Source organism: Camelus dromedarius, chromosome 6 (assembly GCF_036321535.1).
Source record: "Camelus dromedarius isolate mCamDro1 chromosome 6, mCamDro1.pat, whole genome shotgun sequence".
Lineage (NCBI taxonomy): Eukaryota > Metazoa > Chordata > Mammalia > Artiodactyla > Camelidae > Camelus > Camelus dromedarius.
In genome coordinates this window covers 90,895,749-90,911,957 of record NC_087441.1, presented here as the reverse complement: position 1 = coordinate 90,911,957, position 16,209 = coordinate 90,895,749, and the positions used below count along the sequence as shown (strand labels likewise).

Here is a 16,209-nt window from a genome sequence, read left to right as displayed (position 1 = left end):
AAGTGAATGACTGTCCACATAAACTGTGTCTTTAATGTGTTTGGCGAATTTTACAGTTCAGTTCACTATCTGACTTCTAAGATTTTCCTGTACTGTCTTGAAAAACTGAGGCCTAATTCATATTCAAGTTCATTCAAAGATTCCCCTCACTTTCCACACTCCATTCAGCCCAAAGAATACATAAACCCAGCATGTCCTGAATCTAGGGGAAGGTCATCATTTCTTTGTGTGAGCTAAGTATTCAATTCCTATCTATTTTAGTCAAGAGTATTTGACCTTTAAGGAGTTCACTGTTGTTCACTGAGTGTGAAGGAGTAGGAACTCTGATTCTAGTAGGGGCTTGCCCTCCTCCTACTGGATTCATTGCAGCTCAGGTTCTGATACTTTGAAATGGATGCCTGAGTGGAGTGGAGGGAAGAGCATGTGATTGATAGCTAGGCACAAACGTGGGAATAGGCTTACTTGGGCTTGGTGCATTTCCATCTGAATGTTTCTTAAATGCCCCTTGGGATGTGTGGATTCTCACGACCTCTTCCAAGAACATGAGCGCTGTTATCATCTCTGCCATCTCTTCTCTTTTAGACGTCAGGAAACTTGGACCCATTCCTGGAGCAGAGAATCGAGTAACATTCTCAAGGGAACCTTGACTCTCCGTATGTTTCTGCTCGTTTCAGCGAGGTTCAGTAGGTCTCATGAATGTCTTTCGAGCCTGGTATGCTCTAGAGATGTCTCCATGCTGATATTCTCCGGTGCAGAAGAACAACTTTCATCAATGTGTTCGCACATCTCCTCAATCCATGCAGCCAGGTTTTCTGCCAGCTTCTCTTCGTGTCTCCCATAAAGTCGACATCAAAAGGACTGACCAAGTCTGAAAATACATTGGAGCCGCACCAGTAAGCTGATGACAGGCAGATCTTCCACTGTCTGCACGTTCAGATTCTGGAAACTGACCCATGAACTCAGGACTCTGGGCAGCAGCAGTTTCTCGAACTTACTCAGCTTCCCCAACAAAAGACTTAAGCCAATCCCCACATAGGGCAGCAGAACCACCATCAAACTGATCCACCCACAGAATTCTGCCCAGTTACCTTGGATCCACCAGCCACAACATTCCTCGTGGTACACAACAACATTCCACCTGGAATCCAACAGGTAACTGCCATCCCCAGTGGTTGATGCTTCAAGTCCGTGTTGGGGGTTATGCTGCATTAGACGAGAGTTTCCTAAGGGAAATGTGATTCTATCCAGAAGGGTCCCATGGTCCTTTTCTCTTCCCTCTTTCCTTTTGTTCAGATCTGTATACACAGTACAAACGGAAGAAAGAGTGTCCATGATCAGTTTATGGATTCACACCTATTTAATCTTTCTAACAGTTCAGAGTACACAGAGACCCACTCAAGGAAACTCATGTTTGTGTAATATCCATTCACCCAGAATACATATCCGTCTGTTGCTTTCTGCTGAAACACTCACACTCTCAGTACATGGATCCATTTGTTTCATGGGTGCTGAAATTCCTAGAAATGAAACCAATCCCAACGTGCACTTTCCTGTCTGACTCTTTTGCTCTTAGTACAATTTTGCAGACCTATTTGTCTTTGTTATAGTCTTATGCCATTTCTTCTCTACGTAGGATAGTATAAGGCATTCGTTCATCCTTTGGAAGAATTCTAAGTCTATATCCCGTTCTATGACCCACTCTTATTCAAAACCGTAATTTGAGTTGGCTCATGATATGCACTTCTGGATCAGTATCTATGAATATTAATGCACGCGTCTGTTTTCTGAATACAAGTGTGTTGAGTACATGCTCACAACCATAATAGGTCGATGCGTGCTGAATGATCCTTGACATCACTTTGAGTAATTTGTCTTGAATATTCATGGTTGTTTGGTATATGTCAGCCAACTGTAACTTTTTGGTGTTTGTTTGTTTGTCTGATTGTTTGTTTTGCAAACACATAAGGGCATGCATCTATCCTTTTGCTTCAGACAGACAGTCATGTAAGCTGATTCACTTAAGATAGTGCTTAAAATCACCTATGATTTCCTGCTACCTTCTCCCATCTTTAGGATTTTGATGTCCTCCTTGCCTTCTTCTTCTTACTTCTTTGCAACTCAGGCTCTTCTTGCATTTGCAATAATGGTTTTGTTATTTCCATTTCATCTTGCTACTTTTCTTCTCAGGGTAGGATTCTCAATTTTTGTTTTAGGATCAGTCTCAAACTGCTGAATTCTTTTAAATTTTGCCAGACAGTGAAATACTCTAGCTCTGCCGTTGTTATAAACGGCAGTCATTTGGCATAGGCTACCCTAAATTGCAGCTTTTTCTCATTCAGGATATGGTCTATGTCCTGGCACTCCTCCCTGTGCTGCAAAACTTCTGCCGATATATCAGCTGAAACCCCTCTGGAGGTTCTGTTGTGACTTGGTTGCTTTCCTCGAGGTGCATTTTACATCACTGGGATGATCATGAAATTTGTTTATTTGAATTCTACAGCTGCTTGTTGTTCTATTGGTATTCCACCTCTTTTGGACGCTGTGTACTTCCTGAATTCGTATACACGATACTTTCTTGGCTTTCAGCAAGTTTCATTGTGATTATTCTACAAATTCCTTTTCAGAATTTATTATTTTATCTCTTGCTTTTCCATTTGGGAATCCTATGATTCTTATTCTTACCTGAATTTTCTTAACCCAGGATTCAAAAGTGATGTTAGCGTTGGTTTGCACTTGCTTTTCTGTGTCTTCTTCTGATGGAGGGATTTCTGTTCCTCTGTCCTCACAGTCATTCACGAGTCCCTCTGCATTATGTAGTCTGCTTAGGATTGACTTTAGCCCAGTTTTTATCTCATCCATTGAGTTTTCTGATACTATTGGGTTCTTCTTTAGAGTTTCTCTTTCCCTTTCCTGGTATTCTGCCTTTTGTGATTCTGAGGCACTGTGGTTCATCAGTGATTTCCTCACCTCCATTTTCAGAGCTTGCTCTGTTATGGTTTTGCCGTGTAGTTGTTTGAAAGCTTATTTTTTGGGCCTTCAATCTGTTTGGAACTGACATGGTACTTCCTGTTTCTTTTAAAATACTTCTTTTTCTCTATTGGTCAAGTACAATCATGTAAATAATTTAGACTTATATGGCTTGGTTACATGCAAACATTAGACACTTTTGTGTACGCAATTCAATGTTATTTCTGTGAGGACAATTTTCCCTAGACCTTGATGCTATGCCCTCTTCCTGTGTGTGTTGTCTGGTATATCTCTAAATCCTGGTGTTGCATTTGTTGGGATGAACACACCATACTGTTTCAGTTAGTAGAACCTCATTTTTATTACACTAATCTCACAATTCTGAAAGGGCACAGGGCACTTCCTCTAGTGGAAATGAAGCTTCTATAGGTTTTCAGCTCTGCATTCTTCTGTATGTCATTTTGAAGTGTCTCCAAAACAGCCAACATAGAGTGCGCTTTTACTTTCTACTGCCATGGTAATGTCCCAATGTTACCAGTTCTTCCCAGAGCTTCTCTGTCTACAGAAACACCAGTGGAAGCATATATATGGATGTCATACTTCAGGACCTGCTGGGATGTTCCCGCAGACCGACCAATGTTTCCTCGGTGCAGTACAATGTCAGTGCCGTCCAAAATATAGCATCTGCAATTGAGTGATAATGCTGTAAGAAATGCTTCATCTTCTCATGCTGTGGACTTTGACCACTCTTCCTAGTTCTCTCATTCTTGAGTTATGGGTTCACGAATGCAACCACAGAGCTGTTCCTCATTCTCTGCCTCAAACCAGACTCTAATCCCAAACCAGGTTATGAATGTAGCATATCCTAAAACTTTTAATACTGATTTCAAACCCAACTCCCCCTGGAACCCTCAGTCCAGATGCATGATACCTCTGATTTAGCCCCACACATGCTCTATTGGCAAAATGTCAAATTGGACCCTGGTGCTGCAGATGCAGTTGATGTGGCCATAGGACATATCGATAAACTCAACCTCATGCGCCAGTGCGTTTGCTATCTCACTGAGATCACAGTTCTCTATGCTCTCTTGAAAGTACCCACCAAAACCCACAACGCACTCTAGATCCCTGAGTTCTGCGAGAGCCATTATCCGTAGCCCTATCCCGCTCTTTCCGCTGCCTCTGCTAGCTCAGATTTGGCAGCTTGGATCTTGGTGTCAGATTCAATTGTGGGGATATTTTGAGCTGATTTCTTTGAGTTCTGTCAGCCAAGCATCTGCTGTGCACTCTTCTAACACTCAGCGCATCACCTTGAAACCCGTGTCTGCTGCCCGCTTGAGAGTGTGCTTCCAAGGGAAACAGAGTTTCACCTTTGATGCTCCATTACCAGAGGTCAGATCCTGCACTGGTTTCCATTCTCTACTTTGCCTTTTCCTGCTTCCGGTTTTTCTGAGGCCTCATCCTGTCTTTGGAATTAACAGACCACTCTTAGTCAAGTGTCCTGTGCCAAGGGCTAGGTGAGTTTGTTTTTACAATATTTTGTGTATGGTAGCTAGTGAGAGCAGTTTGCACTTGTTCTCTTCCTACTGGGCATAAATAAATCAACACTTTTCACAAATAATTCACAGTAATTGGGTATTTGTTTCACTCCTTATTCTTTACAGCCATGTTCGGAAGGTTTGTCCGAAGACTCCAGGTTTGACAGGTTGATAAGGCAGTTGTAGTCTTTAAGAAGGTTAATAGTATCGATTTACGTGTTTTGGGATTTATATGAAAGTGAAGTTAGATTTTGAAAATTACCAAAACAACCTAGAAGCCAGACTTGACAATTTGTGTAAGATTTTGTCAGCTGTAAGGAAAAAACACACAGTCTCAATGTAAAATAGCAGTCCAAAAGTTTGAAGGGGACATGCCAACTCTTTTCTCTTAATGCCTCCAACAAAAAAGGAACAATGAAATACCTATTGGAACCATGATATAACCCCCAACCTGGGTTTCCCTTGTGCACCTGGTGCTCTTTATTCCCAATGACACATACTAGGCAATGTTGGCATTTCAAGGGGTAACATTCCCCTCTAGGAATATACAAGAAAATCTAAACAGAATATATACATTTTGGCTTGATTCCAAAAGCACCTAGAGTCATTTAACTATGAGAAACCTGCTGCAGCTATGCTAGTCTATTGAGAAACTTGTGCTCTTCTATCAGTGCTGAGAAGGCTTAATCATCCTATCATGTTGGGTAAAGCTTTTTAACACAACCAAGTCTGCACTTGCAAGATATACTGCACCCAGGGCTTGACGGAAGTTAATGACTGTCCACATAAACTGTGTCTTTAATGTGTTTGGCGACTTTTACACTTCAGTTCACTATCTGACTTCTAATATTTTCCTGTACTGTGTTGAAAATCTGATGCCTAATACATAAAGTTCATTCAAGGATTCCCCTCACATCCCACACTATTTTCAGCCCAAAGAATACATAACCCCAGCATTTCTTTAATCTAGGTGAAGGTCATCATTTCTTTGTGTGAGCTAATTATTCAAATCCTATCTAATTGAGACGAGCGTATTTGAGCTTTAAGGAGTTCACTGTTAACCGAGTGTGAAGGAGGAGGAACTCTGATTCTAGTAGGGGCTTGCTCTCCTCCTACTGGATACATTGCAGCTCAGGTTCTGATCCTTTGTAATGGATGACTGAGTGGAGTGGCGGGAAGAGCATGTGATTGATATCTAGGCACAAACGTGGGTATAGGCTTACCTGGGCTTGGTGCATTTCGGTCTGAATGATTCGTAAATGCCCCTTGGGATGTGTGGATTCTCATGACCTCTTCCAAAAACATGAGCGCTTTTATCATCTCTGCCATCTCTTCTCTTATAGACGTCAGGAATTTTGGACCCGTTCTTGGAGCAGAGAATCGAGTATCTTTCTAAAAGGCACGTTGACTCTCCGTATGTTTCTACCAGTATCAGCCAGGTTCAGTAGATCTCATGACTGTCTTTCGAGCCTGATATGCTCTAGAGATGTCTCCATGCCGATATTCTCCACTGTAGCAGAACAACTTTCATCAATGTGTTCGCACATCTCCTCAATCCATGCAGCCAGTTTTTCTGCCAGCTTCTCTTCGTGTCTCCAATAAAGTCGATGTCAACAGGACTGGGCATGTCTAAAAATACCTTGAAGCCTCACCAGTAAGCTGATGACAGGCAGATCTTCCACTGTCTGCACGTTCAGATTGTGGAAACTGACCCGTGAACTCAGGTCTTTGGGCAGCAGCAGTATCTCGAACTTACTCAGCTTCCCGAACAAAAGACCTAAGCCAATCTCCACATAGGGCAGCAGACCCACCATCAAACTGATCCACCCACAGAATTCTGCCCAGTTACCTTGGATGCACCAGCCGCAACAAGCCTCGTGGTGCACACCAACATTCCACCTGGAATCCAACCGGTAACTGCCAACCACAGTGGTTGATGCATCAAGACCGTGTTGGGGGTGATGCTGCATTAGACGAGAGTTTCCTAAGGGAAATGTGATTCTATCCAGAAGGGTCCCATGGTCCTTTTCTCTTCCCTCTTTCCTTTTGTTCATATCTGTATACACAGTACAAATGGAGGGAAGAGTGTCCATGATCAGTTTATGGATTCACACCTATTTAAACTTTCTAACAGTTCACAGTACACAGAGACCCACTCAAGGAAACTCATGTTTGTGTAATATCCATTCACCCAGATTACATATCCGTCTGTTGCTTTCTGCTGAAACACCCACACTCTCAGAACATGGATCCATTTGTTTCATGGGGGCTGAAATTCCTAGAAATGAAACCAATCCCAACGTGCACTTTCCTGTCTGTCTCTTTTGCACTTAGTACAGTTTTGCAGAGCTACTTTTCTTTGTTATAGGCTTATGCCATTTCTTCACTACGTAGGGTATTATAAGGCATTCGTTCATCCTGTTGGAAGACTTGTAAGTCTATATCGCGTTCTATGACCCACTCTTATTCAAAACCGTCATTTTGGTTGGCTCACGATATGCACTTCTGTATCAGTATCTATGAATAGTAATGCACGCGTCTGTTTTCTGAATACAAGTGTGTTGAGTACATGCTAACAGCCATAATAGTTCGATGCATGCTGAATGATCCTTGACATCACTTTGAGTATTTTGTCTGGAATAATCATGGTTGTTTGGTATAAGTCAGCCAACTGTAACCTTTTGGTGTTTGTTTGTTTGTCTGATTGTTTTGCAAACACATTAGGCCATGCATCTCTCCTTTTGTTCAGACACTCATGTAAGCTGATTCACTTAAGATAGTGCTTAAAATCACCTATGATTTCCTGCTACCCTCTCCCATCTTTAGGAATTTGATGTCCTCCTTGCCTTCTTCTTCTTACTGCTTTGCAACTCAGGCTCTTCTTTCATTTGCAATAATGGTTTTGTTATTTCCATTTCATCTTGTTTCTTTTCTACTCAGGGTAGGATTCTCAATTTTTGTTTTAGGATCAGTATCAAACTGCTGAATTCTTTTCAGGTTTGCTGGTCAGTGAAATTCCCTATCTCTGCCGTTGTTATAAACGGCGGTCATTTGGCATAGGCTAACTCTAAATTGCAGCTTTTTCTCATTCAGGATATGGTCTATGTTCTGGCACTCCTCCCCGTGCTGTAAAATTTCTGCCGAGATATCTGCTGATACACCTCTGGAGGTTCTGTTTTGACTAAGTTGCTTTCCTCGAGGTGCATTTTACATCACTTGGATGATCATGAAATTTGTTTATTTGAATTCTACAGCTGCTTGTTGGTCTATTGGTATTCCACCTCTTTTGGACCCTGTGTACTTCCTGAATACGTATAGATGATACTTTCTTGGCTTTCAGCAAGTTTCATTCTGATTTTTCTACAAATTCCTTTTCAGAAATTATTATCTTATCTCTTGCGTTTCCATTTGGAAATCCTATGATTCCTATTCTTACCTGCATTTTCTTAACCCAGGATTCAAAAGTGATGTTAGCGTTGGTTTGCACTTGCTTTTCTGTGTCTTCTTCTGATGGAGGGATTTCTGTTCCCCTGTCCTCACAGTCATTCACGAGTCCCTCTGCATTATGTAGTCTGCTTAGGATTGACTTTAGCCCAGTTTTTATCTCATCCATTGAGTTTTCTGATACTATTGGGTTCTTCTTTAGAGTTTCACTTCCCCTATTCTGGTATACTGACTTTTGTGCTTCTGAGGAACTGTGGTTCATCAGTGTTTTCCTCACCTCCATTTTCAGAGCTTGCTCTGGTATCGTTCTGCAGTCGAGTTGTTTGAAAGCTTATTTTTTGGGCCTTCTGTCTCTTTGGAACTGAAAATGGTACTCCCTGTTTCTTTTACTATACTTCTTTTACTCTACAGTTCAGGTACTATCATATATCTAATATACACTTATTGGGCTTGGTTAATTGCAAATTTTAGACTCTTTGGTGTACGCAATTCAATGTTATTTCTGTTAGAACAATTTTCCCTAGACCTTGATGCCATGCCCTGTTCCTGTGTGTGTTGTCTGGTATATCTCTAAATCCTGGTGTTGCCTTTGTTGTGATGAACCCACCATACTGTTTCGGTTAGTAGAACCTCATTTTTATTACACTAATCTCACAATTCTGAAAGGGCACAGGGCACTTCCACTAGTGGAAATGAGGCTTCTATAGGTTTTCAGCTCTGCATTCCTCTGTATGTCATTTTGAGGTGTCTCCAAAACAGCCAATTTAGAGTGTGCTTTTACTTTCTACTGCCATGGTAATGTCCCAAAGTTACCAGTTCTTCCCAGAGCTTCTCTGTCTACAGAAACACCAGTGGAAGCTTATGTATGGATGTCATACTTCAGGGCTTGCTGGGATGATCCCGCAGACCGACCAATGTTTCCTCGGTGCAGTAACATGTCAGTGCCGTCCAAAATGTAGCATCTGCTTTTGGGTGATAATGCTGTAAGAAATGCTTCATCTTCTCATGCTGTGGACTTTGACCACTCTTCCTAGTTCTTTCATTCTTGATTAATGGGTTCACGAAGCAATCACAGAACTGTTCCGCATCGTCTGCCTCAAACCAGACTGTAATCCCAATCCAGGTTATGAATGTAGAATATCCTAAAACTTTTAATACTGATTTCAAACCCAACTGCCAAAGGAACACTCAGTCCAGGTGCATGATACGTGTGATTGAGCCCCACATGTGCTCTGTTGGCAAAAAGTCAAATTGGACCCTGGTCCTGCAGATGCAGTGGATGTGGCAATTGGACATATCGATAAACTCATCCTAAAGTGCCAGTGCTGTTGCTGTCTCCCTGAGGTCACAATTCTCTTTGCTCTCTTGAAAGTACCCACCAAAACCCACAACGCAGTCTAGATCCCTGAGTTCTGAGAGGGCCATCATCCGAAGCCCTATCCCACTTTTTCCGCTGCCTCTGCTAGCTCAGATTTGGCAGCTCGGATCTTGGTCTCAGATTCAATTGTGGGGATATTTTGAGCTGATTTCTTTGAGTTCTGTCAGCCAAGCATCTACTGTGCACTCTGCTAATACTCTGCGCATCACCTTCAATCCCATGCCTGGTGCCCGCTTGAGAGTGTGCTTCCAAGGGAAACAGAGTTTCACCTTTGGTGCTCCATTACCAGAGGTCAGATCCTGCACTGGTTTCCACTCTCTACTTTGCCTTTTCCTGCTTCCGGTTTTTCTGAGGCCTCATCTTGTCTTTGGAAATAACAGACCACTCTTAGGAAAGTGTCGTTGCCAAGGGCTGGGTGAGTGGATGTTTACAATGTTTTGTGTATGGTAGCTAGTGAGAGCAGTTTGCACTTGTTCTCTTCCTACTGGGCATTGACAAATCAACACTATTCACAAATAATTCACAGAAATTGGATATTTGTTTCGCTCCGTTTTTTTACAGCCATTGTCGGATTATTTTTCCGAAGACTCCAGCAGTGAATTTATGTTGACAAGGCAGTTGCAGACTTTAAGAAATTTAACAGTCTCGATTTACATGTTTTGGGATTTATATGAAAGTGAAGTTAGTTTTTGAAAATTACCAAATCAACCTAAAAGCCAGACTTGACAATTTCTGTAAGGTTTTGTCAGATCTAAGGAAAAAACAGACAGACTCAGTGTAAAATAGCAGTGCAAATATTTGAAGGGACATGCCAACTCTTTTCTCTTGAAGCCTCCAACAACAAAAGGAACAATGAAATAACTATTGGAACCATGAAATAACCCCCATCCTGGGTTTCCCTTCTGCACCTGGTGCTCTTTATTCCCAATGACACATACTAGGCAATGTTGGCATTTCAAGGGGTAACATTCCTCTCTAGGAATATACAAGAAAATCTAAACAGAATATACACATTTAGGCTTGATTCCAAAAGCACCTAGAGGCATTTAACTATGAGAAACCTGCTGCAGATATGCTAGGCTATTGAGAAACAGGTGCTCTTCTATCAGTGCTGAGAAGACTTAATCATCCGATAATGTTGGTTAAAGCAATTCAACACAACCCAGTCTGCACCTCCATGATATAGTGCACCCTGGGCTTGACGGAAGTGAATGACTGTCCACATAAACTGTGTCTTTAATGTGTTTGGCGACTTTTACAGTTCAGTTCACTATCTGACTTCTAATATTTTCCTGTATTGTCTTGAAAATCTGAGGCCTAATACATATTCAATTTCATTCAATTATTCCCCTCACTTCACACACTCCTTTCAGCCCAAAGAATATATAACCCCAGCATTTCCTGAATCTAGGGGAAGGTCATCATTTCTTTGTGTGAGCTAAGTATTCAATTCCTATCTATTTCAGTCGAGAGTATTTGACATTTAAGGACTTCACTGCTGTTCACCGAGTGTGAAGGAGAAGGAACTCTGATTCCAGTAGGGGCTTGCTCTCCTCCTACTGGATTCATTGCAGCTCAGGTTCTGATCCTTTGAAATGGATGCCTGAGTGGAGTGGAGGGAAGAGCATGTGATTGATAGCTAGGCACAAACGTGGGAATAGGCTTACCAGGGCTTGGTTCATTTCGGTCTGAATGATTCGTAAATGCCCCTTGGAATGTGTGGAGTCTCACGACCTCTTCCAAGAACATGAGCGCTTTTATCACCTCTGCCATTTCTTCTCTTTTAGACGTCAGGAATCTTGGACCCGTTCTTGGAGCTGAGAATCGTGTAACTTTCTCAAGGGCACGTTGACTCTCCGTATGTTTCTGCCAGTATCAGCGATGTTCAGTAGGTCTCATGAATGTCTTTCTAGCCTGGTATGCTCTAGAGATGTCTCCATGCCGATATTCTCCACTTTAGCGGAACAACTTTCATCAATGTGTTCGCACATCTCCTCAATCCATGCAGCCAGTTTTTTTGCCAGCTTATATTCGTGTCTCCCATAAAGTCGACGTCAATAGCACTGGGCAAGTCTGAAAATTCCTCGGAGCCTCACCAGTAAGCTGAAGACAGGCAGTTCCTCCACTGTCTGCCCTTTCAGATTCTGGAAACTGACCCGTGAACACAGGTCTTTGGGCAGCAGCAGTATCTCGAACTTACTCAGCTTCCCGAACAAAAGACCTAAGCCAATCTCCACATAGGGCAGCAGACCCACCATCAAACTGATCCACCCACAGAATTCTGCCCAGATTCCTTGGATCCACCAGCCGCAACAAGCCTCGTGGTACAGAGCAACATTCCACCAGGAATCCAACTGGTAACTGCCATCCCCAGTGGTTGATGCATCAAGTCCATGTTGGGGGTGATGCTGCATTAGACGAGAGTTTCCTTAGGGAAATGTGATTCTATCCAGAAGAGTCCCATGTTCCTTTTCTCTTCCCTCTTTCCTTTTGTTCAGATCTGTACACACAGTAAAACGGAGGGAAGAGTGTCCATGATCAGTTTATGGATTCACACCTATTTTAACTTTCTAACAGTTCACAGAACACAGAGACCCACTCAAGGAAACTCATGTTTGTGTAATATCCATTCACCCAGATTACATATCCGTCTGTTGCTTTCTGCTGAAACACCCACACTCTCAGAACATGGATCCATTTGTTTCATGGGGCTGAAATTCCTAGAAATGGAACCAAACCCAACGTGCAATTTCCTGTCTGTCTCTTTTGCACTTAGTTCAGTTTTGCAGAGCTACTTGTCTTTGTTATAGGCTTATGCCAATTCTTCTCTACATAGGGTAGAATTAGGCATTCGTTCATCCTGTTGGAAGACTTGTAATTCTATATCCCTTTCTATGACCCACACTTTTTCAAAACCGTCATTAGGGTTGGCTCATGATATGTACTTCTGGATCAGTATCTATGAATATTAATTCACGCGTCTGTTTTCTGAATACAAGTGTGTTGGGTACATGCTAAAAGCGATACTGGGTCGATGCGTGCTGAATGATCCTTGACATCACTTTGAGTATTTTGTCTGGAATAATCATGGTTTTTTGGTATATGTCAGCCAACTGTAACCTTTTGGTGTTTGTTTGTTTGTCTGATTGTTTTGCAAACACATTAGGCCATGCATCAATACTTTTGCTTCAAGCAGACAGTCATGTAAGCTGATTCACATAAGATAGTGCTTAAAATCACCTATGATTTCCAGCTACCCTCTCCCTTCATTAGGATTTTGATGTCCTCCTTACCTTCTTCTTCTTACTTCTTTGCAAATCAGGCTCTTCTTGCATTTGCAATAATGGTTTTGTTATTTCCATTTCATCTTGCTACTTTTCTTCTCAGGGTAGGATTCTCAATTTTTGTTTTAGGATCAGTCTCAAACTGCTGAATTCTTTTCAGGTTTGCCAGTCAGTGAATTTCCCTGTCTCTGCCGTTGTTATAAACGGCGGTCATTTGGCATAGGCTACCCTAGATTGCAGCTTTTTCTCATTCAGGTTATGGTCTATGTCCTGGTACTCCTCCTCGTGCTGCAAAATTTCTGCCGAGATATCTGCTGAAACACCTCTGGAGGTTCTGTTGTGACTAAATTTCTTTCCTCAAGGTGCATTTTACATCACTGGGATGTTCATGAAATTTGTTTATTTGAATTCTACAGCTGCTTGTTGGTCTATTGGTATTCCACCGATTTTGGACGCTGTGTACTTCCTGAATTCGTATAGATGATACTTTCTTGGCTCTCAGCAAGTTTTGTTCTGATTTTTCTACAAATTCCTTTTCAGAATTTATTATTTTATCTCTTGCTTTTCCATTTGGGAATCCTATGATTCCTATTCTTACCTGCTTTTTCTTAACGAAGGATTCAACAGTGATGTTAACGTTGGTTTGCACTTGCTTTTCTGTGTCTTCTTCTGATGGAGGGATTTCTGTTCCCCTGTCCTCACAGTCATTCACGAGTCCCTCTGCATTATGTAGTCTGCTTAGGATTGACTTTAGCCCAGTTTTTATCTCATGCATTGAGTTTTCTGATACTATTGGGTTCTTCTTTAGAGTTTCTCTTCCCCTTTTCTGGTATTCTGCCTTATGTGATTCTGAGGCACTCTGGTTCATCATTGTTTTCCTCATCTCCATTTTCAGAGCTTGCTGTGGTAACATTTTGCCGTCAAGTTGTTTGAAAGCTTATTTTTTGGGCCTTCAATCTCTTTGGAACTGAAAATGGTACTTCCTGTTTCTTTTACTGTACTTCTTTTACTCTACAGTTCAGGTACTATCATGTATTTAATATATACTTATAGGGCTTTGTTAAGTGCAAACTTTAGACTCTTTGGTGTACGCAATTCCAAGTTATTTTTGTGAAGACAATTTTCCCTATACCTTGATGCCATGCCCTGTTCCTGTGTGTGTTGTCTGGTATATCTCTAAATCCTGGTGTTGCCTTTGTTGTGATGAACACACCATACTGTTTCAGTTAGTAGAACCTCATTTTTATTACACTAATCTCACAATTCTGAAAGGGCACAGGGCACTTCCTCTAGTGGAAATGAAGCTTCTATAGGTTTTCAGCTCTGCATTCTTCTGTATGACATTTTGAAATGTCTCCAAAACAGCCAACATAGAGTGCGCTTGTACTTTCTACTGCCATGGGAATGTCCCAAAGTTACCAGTTCTTCCCAGAGCTTCTCTGTCTACAGAAACACCAGTTGAAGCATATGTAATAATGTCATACTTCAGGGCCTGCTGGGATGATCCCGAAAACCGACCTATGTTTCGTCGGTGCAGTACCCTGTCAGTGCCGTCCAAAATTTAGTATCTGCATTTGGGTGATAATGCTGTAAGAAATGCTTCATCTTCTCATGCTGTGGACTTTGACCACTCTTCTTGGTTCCCTCATTCTTGATTAATGGGTTCACGAAGGCAAACGCAGAACTGTTCCACATCCTCTGCCTCAATCCAGACTGTAATCCCAATCCAGATTTTGAATATATCCGATTATAAATCTTCTAATACAGATTTCAAACCCAATACCCCCTGGAACACTCAGTCTAGATGAATGATACCTCTGATTGAGCCCCACATGTGCTCTATTGGCAAAATATCAAATTGGACTCTGGTCCTGCAGATGCAGTGGATGTGGCCATAGGATATATCGATAAACTCAACCTAACGCGCCAGTGCTGTTGCTGTCTCCCTGAGGTCACAGTTCTCTTTGCTCTCTTGAAAGTACCCACCAAAACCCACAATGCGCTCTAGATCCCTAAGTTCTGCGAGGGCCATCATCCGTAGCCCTTTCCCACTTTTTCCGCCTTCTTTGCTAGATCAGATTTGGCAGCTCGGATCTTGGTCTCAGATTCAATTGTGGGGATATTTTGAGCTGATTTCTTTGAGTTCTGTCAGCCAAGCATCTGCTGTGCACTCTTCTAACACTCAGCGCATCACCTTGAAACCCGTGTCTGCTGCCCGCTTGAGAGTGTGCTTCCAAGGGAAACAGAGTTTCACCTTTGATGCTCCATTACCAGAGGTCAGATCCTGCACTGGTTTCCATTCTCTACTTTGCCTTTTCCTGCTTCCGGTTTTTCTGAGGCCTCATCCTGTCTTTGGAATTAACAGACCACTCTTAGTCAAGTGTCCTGTGCCAAGGGCTAGGTGAGTTTGTTTTTACAATATTTTGTGTATGGTAGCTAGTGAGAGCAGTTTGCACTTGTTCTCTTCCTACTGGGCATAAATAAATCAACACTTTCACAAATAATTCACAGAAATTGGATATTTGTATTGCTTCGTTTTCTTTACAGCCATGGTCGGAAAGTTTGTCCGAAGACATCAGCATTGACATTATGTTGATAAGGCAGTTGCAGGCTTTAAGGAGATTAATAGTATCGATTTATGTGTTTTGGGATTTATATGAAATTGAAGTTAGTTTTTGAAAATTACCAAATCAACGTAGAAGCCAGACTTGACAATATCTGTTACATTTTGTCAGCTTTAAGGGAAAAACAGACAGATTCAATGTAAAATAGCAGTCCAAAAGTTTGAAGGGGACATGCCAACACTTTTCTCTTGAAGCCTCCAACAACAAAAGGAACAATGAAATAACTATTGGAACCATGAAATAACCCCCAACCTGGGTTTCCCTTGTGCATGTGGTTCCCTTTATTCCCAATGACACATACTAGGCAATGTTGGCATTTCAAGGGGTAACATTATTCTCTAGGATTATACAAGAATATCTAAATAGAATATACAAATTTAGGCTTGATTCCAAAAGCACCTAGAGGCATTTAACTATGAGAAACCTGCTGCAGCTATGCTAGGCTATTGAGAACCAGGTGTTCTTCTATCAGTGCTGAGAAGGCTTAATCATCCGATCATGTTGGGTAAAGCAATTTAACACAACCATGTCTGCACCTCCAAGTTATATTGAACACGGGGCTTGAAGGAAGGAAAGACGGTCCACAAAACTTGTGTCTTTAATGTGTTTGGCGATTTTACAGTTCAGTTCACTATCTGACTTCTAATATTTTCATGTACTGTCTTGAGAAACTGAGGCCTAATACATATACAAGTTCAGTCAAAGATTCCTCAAACTTCCTACACTCCTTTCAGCCCTAAGAATACATAAACCCAGGATTGGCTGGATCTAGGGGAAGGTAATCATTTCACTGTGTGAGCTAAGTATTCAATTCCTATCTATTTTAGTCGAGAGTATTTGACCTTTAATGAATTCCTTGTTGTTCACCGAGTGTGAAGGAGGAGGAACTCTGATTCTAGTAGGGGCTTGCTCTCCTCCTACTGGATTCATTGCAGCTCAGGTTCTGATACTTTGAAATGGATGCCTGAGTGCAG

The 16,209-nt window shown here is 41.8% G+C and overlaps 1 long non-coding RNA gene across 1 annotated transcript in view; it reads left to right on the top strand.

Moving 5' to 3' along the window:
• LOC135321558 (uncharacterized) overlaps positions 1-16,209 on the top strand; it is a 941,446-nt gene that overhangs the window by 526,383 nt on the left and 398,854 nt on the right. The gene's annotated exons all lie outside the window — the stretch shown is intronic.